Genomic DNA, 6,000 nt, shown 5'->3' with positions numbered 1-6,000 from the left:
CTGTTTTATAATTTTCTGTTTGTCTGGTTACCTATTAATAAATAGAAAAACACTTAAATTCTAACCTAACCTATGTAGATGAATGTTGAAAATTCAGATTTTTTTTATTAAAAGCTTTTTATTAGCTTCATTCTGTTAGTTCAGTGAAATTCCTGACTAAAAATAATGTAATATGACTTTAAACAACTTCCAATCTTCAGGTCACTTTGATATCTTACCGACATACTTAAGGTTAGCTAACATTGAAGTAAGTTGATGTCTCCGACATGAAGCTAGTTGAGATTAATCATTAACGAACTTATTACAAATCACATCGGAATCTTGTGCCAGATTGAAGCGATGACAGATAGCTAACCAAACATGTCGTTCTATCGACCCTTTCAAATTCACAACAGTTACTTTTTTCACTCTCATTTACTCTCATATAATATAAACTTAATATTACAAACTTTAATACTTTCTCACATTGTTTTTAATTCACTAATAGATTTATTAAATACCCATATATTAATAGATTATAAGATACCCATATATTTATAGAAATATACATATGGGTATAATTTATTTATTGGTACATATAATAATAATTATTTATGAATTTAGTTCATTTTTACATAAAATGCTGTAACTGAGCCAGTACGTCAGGTATGTATGTATGTATGTATGTACGTAGACTCAAGACTCAGGATGAAATATAACTTATAATTGACAAAATCATATTTTTTGCTACCAGTTTTACTAGTTTATGTACATATAGTTTATGTACATATATGTTGCAAAAAAACAAAAGACGAAAACGTTTATATTAAATATTTTATTTAAATGTGTACATACATTTTGCCTGCGGCTTTTGACTATCGTTAAGCTTAAGCTATTGAAAATAATATGCTTTTTTTGGCATTGTGAATTTGAAATCTCATTTAGTACACGGTCTTGTAGTTTATTTTTTTTAAATTTTCGCCTGCGGCACATGTTTTTTCTTTGTAACTGTCTAAATTATATTTGAAATTTATATGTTGTATATGTTTTTTATATACATATGTACGCAAGTATATAAAGTTGTGCGAAGTAAATATGTGTCTCTCTGCAGTATGGTAAATCTGAACGTGGTATATTGCACGGTAAGCCCATTGACTTTCTTATTATCATATTCAGCCATTGTCGACCCAAGGTTGGGCAGGCTTTTCTTTTGACACGTTTCTGTGTTCTAAGAGAATACCATTTCCTATTTTTATGGCTGATATTAGAATAAAACGCACATGTAATATATTTTGCGGCGGTTTGCTGTGAGCGACCTGTCTCAGTATATTACCGGCGTGGGGCTCTAAAGCCCTCGGTAGCACCCTGTAGGGCTCTGCCCTTGCGGAGGGCCGGTCCTGGGCGGTAAGCCCCCGACTCGGTGATGTCTCCATCAATCTAAATAATAATGCCGGGAAACCGCGGTGGCAATTAATTAACCAAGAACTTGAGGCCATCTCGGTCCGACCCTCTCGGCTGCTTGGGGAACTTTGCTGTCTAACAGCAAACTGTCCGGTGTTTGCTTGCATTTAGGGTCAATTAAAACACTTCACCACTGTACGACTTACACGGGTGTATATGCATAATCGTATTATATAAATGTGCTCGTGTATGTGCAATCGTAAAATTTAAGTTCGGCACTAGAGCTAAACATCAGTTTTACATCGCAGTTTCCCTAATTCTTATTTCGCCCAAGGACCTATATATACACACGTATGTATATGTTTATACTTTATAAAATATATTTAGGTATATATAAACAATGTATTATTTAGGTATAAATATTAAAAAAATACTATCCTGTATCATATCTTTTAACCAGCAGCAGTGGTAAACATAAAATGCTTTCGAAAAAAATAGTTACAGGTTCAATCCCATCGGTTGCTGCTGGCCAAACCTTGGATATGTGAGTCCAAGTCGATAGTTTTACGAATATGTATCAGATACTTGTATAATATGTATTATACTATATAAAATGTATTATATTAGATAATATGTATAATATTATATAATATGTGTTATACATATTATATAATATGTATTATATTATTATATAATATGTATTATATAATATGTATTATATTATTATATAATATGTATTATATAATATGTATTATATTATTATATAATATGTATTATCAGTATTGATACTTATATAATAAATATAAATATAAACGAGCAGAATAGACTAGTGGTCAGCATATAATACTTTGAACAGAGTGGTCACGGGCTCAAATCCAACCGGTTTTTGCTGGCCAGACCTTGGATTTAAATTGTAAATACATACATAAGTTCTTGAGCTCTTTTTCCTATTATGCTGTACATTAACATTAGAATTATATAATACTATGATTACTAACAAAATTATAAAATAGAAAATGATCAGTAGATCAGTTGCTATAAATAGATATAAGATCTATTGTGAACATAATTTCGTAATAATAGAAAGCATTTAAAAATCAAAAATCAGACCTTGGATTTATGACACCAGATCAATCGTTTGGCAACAAAATTGGCAACTTCATTGTGTATATATACCCACAAATATTGATATTTGAAGAATATTTGAATATAAAATTAGATTAATTAATTTAAAAAAAATTAATTTAAAAATAAATTTACCTATTTTCTCGCAAAATCTCGAGTTTTCAGCAATCTCAAATTTCGCTGAATTGTATAAAATGCTGCAAATTTACAAATTTGACCTTAGATGTCTATGTAGATGCTTATTGATATGTATTTACTTTGTATGATACTTGTATCAAATGTACAATGTTTCTGGCCAGGAAGGTGCATTGGGGCTACCTCTCAGGCCTTCTTGGTATAACTTAAAAATAAAATAAAATATATGTTTTCGAACAAATAGGTCACAGGTTTAATCTCACTGGTTGCTGCTGGCCAGAACTTGGATATGTGACTCCAGGTCGATCGGTTTCTATCAGAGTTTGCCAATTTATCTGATTTTCATTTGAACGGTTCCATAACATTACCAATTTTCTCGCAAAATCTCAAGTTATCAGCAATCTCAAATGTGACTGATTGGTATAAATGCTGCAAACTTCTCCATAGATGTAATTTTCAATTTGTTTAAACGAGTGGGCATGACTGATTGAAATAAAAAATAAAAATATATTGCAAATATTTTTTCAAGAACATGTTGCTTTCTGTATTTGTTATGTAACAATATTTAAAAAAAAAATCTTCCTGTAAAATGCAAATAAAAGTACTCGAAGAATATTTGACATTCATGAAGCGTTTACTTTTTTTTTGTTTTGTACGAAGATTTAAGAAATATAATGTATCAAAAAAATAAAATTCACTAGTCAAATAAATATTTCTCATTGATATGTATTCAAATGTGTGGACGTATTATGAGTCGAATGTTCCGTGTGTTTTGTCGGAAAAATCCTCGCTCGATTATTATTCAAATATAAGCGCGTGCAAGATTTTTCCGCGGAAGAGTCCTTTAGTGGAAAATCCCCGTCGGTCGTCGTGGAATCCTTTCGCGTCTTTTTGCAGCATCCCGTCGTCAAAAAATGACCAGGCGAAAAAGGAGGGGGAAAAAACCCACAAGTCATCCGGCGACGAGATAAGTTCCTCGGATAAGCGCAGATTCGGCAAGACAAAGACGTTGTCGCAGTTGTTTGGAAGAAAAAGACGTCCTCGCGGATTTGATTAAAATTTCTCGGCGAAAAACTTAATTCGGTTCAAGAGTTTTATTGCCCGAATTGTACTCGAGCCGATCGTAAATCGCTACTTGTTACGCGTCTGCGTCGCCCACTTCAGGATTTGACTTTCTCGGAATTAACTACAGAGATTATTTGAAGCAGAACGTTTGATCAAATTGAGAAACTTACTGAGAATATCGTCTACAAATACCTCTTCGAAAATTCAATAATGTGAATAATTTTAATCGTTTAAATGTTTTACATAATAATAAAATCTATACCTGAACACGAATAGTATAGTATAGTATATGTAAGATTATATAATTTGTATTATTCTGTGTATATTCTTGCCTATATATTATCTGGCCACAGTGTTATATACACATGTGAAGACACTGTGGTACATGTTTATTAAAATATAAATAACAAATTACAATAAAACATAATCAAACGCTGAATTCGGATGATACAGAATAACAGAACATTTATGTATGATTAAAGGATTAAATATAAATTATATTAATTAAAAAATGCCATTAATGGTAAATAAAACCTTCCAGTTAGTCAGTTTTCTTTAAATTTGTTTAATTATTTTATTAATTAGCGAAGTAAAACATAGCGAAAAAAAACAAACAGCATTATGTGCAACGTTTAGAACATTGACACTAAAAAAGTTTCTAAAGATTAATAATGACAATGAAAAAAAAAAACAATGACAACAAATGACAATGTATGTACATTAAAACAAGAAAAGGAACAACAAATAGAATCAATATGATGGCGAGTATTGTTATAAGAAGAGCAAGATCTATTTATATAAAAAAAACAATTACAGGAATAGTTGATAAAAAAGAGTATTAATATGAAATAATAAATAATTACGGAGAGATCTTATGGTACATTGGAATTTATCATTTTACTCTTATGACAAAATTTATAGACATTAAATTTTATTTCAATGCACGGAATGCTTTAGAAGAAAATACTTGAAAATTCTTGAAGCTTAATAGAAAAAGCATTACTTCCAGTTGAAAAAATAATATTTAACAAGTACTGTTTTCTGGAATGAACTATACATATATATATATATATATATATATATATATATATATATATATATATATATATATATATATATATATATATGTCTACATATAATACAAACACATATTTATTGTTTTATACTTGTAAAACTTTCAGAGTAATCCATTGAGTTACTTTGGAGAGGAAAAGAAAACACAAGAAAAAATTAAAAAGAGCATACCTGTAAGATTTCGTAACGATTTCACATATACAAACATTCTAAGGATATACATATGTATGTACATATATATAATAAATCGACACTTCGAATAAATGTTCCAGTCTAAGTGCACATTTCGTTCATTCACGAAGATATTAGTTTGTTTATACACGAACCAATCTGGCCAGTTATAGTGTACATATCCACGATTATTACCTTACTTTGATAAGGTTCTAACCAACAGGAAGAACAGGTACAGTTATATAGTACCCTTTCAAAATAAGGTAATGAAATAACACATTGACAAAATAATTAGTTCTTGCAAAAACTATTAGGCATAAGTTTAAGTATTCTCAATCATTTAAATGTGTATGTATATATGGTTAGAATGGGTTGCAATATTTTATATATTTGCGGAAACGGTAATGGTAGTAACGTGTGTATGAGGTTTCCGTTGGATTTCCTATTTCAAATACTTTTGCGTTTTAAAACTTCAAAGATTTTGACAGCTAAATGTTTCATGCGACTCCTGACGAGTCCATTTGAAGATAGCTCTTACGGTTAACACTGAAATACGTCATTTTTTTATTTATTTTACAAAGATATATATACCAGAAAGGCCTAACAAGTAGACCCCAATGCGCCTTCCCAGACAATTAATTATAAACATTGCAGCATTTTTATTACATAAATCGCTGTATTTCGAGAAGCTGAAGAACACCAAATTAACAATTAATTAATTAATTAATTAATCCATAGAGACATCTATAGATTTTGAGTTGTACATAAAATTTTACATATTGTACATAAATCAAATTCAGATATTTGTGACAGCGAGTAGGATGATTTTTTCCTAATTTCATGAACAACCGTTTCAACAGTGAAATCAGATAAATTGGCAAACTCTGATAAGAAACGATCAAAAATATCCAAGTCTGATTGATTAGCACGGGATCGAACCCGGTAATATCTCGGTACTAAACATAAACGCTAGCACCGAGCCATATTGCTGGCTGGCTGGCTGGTGTATGAATAAACTAGTACATATATACATATGTAGATTCATGAACA

Source organism: Arctopsyche grandis, chromosome 5 (genome assembly GCF_051622035.1).
Source record: "Arctopsyche grandis isolate Sample6627 chromosome 5, ASM5162203v2, whole genome shotgun sequence".
In the NCBI taxonomy this organism is placed as follows: Eukaryota; Metazoa; Arthropoda; class Insecta; order Trichoptera; family Hydropsychidae; genus Arctopsyche; species Arctopsyche grandis.
The sequence above is the reverse complement of the archived record's forward strand: the minus strand, read 5'-3'. Positions refer to the sequence as shown.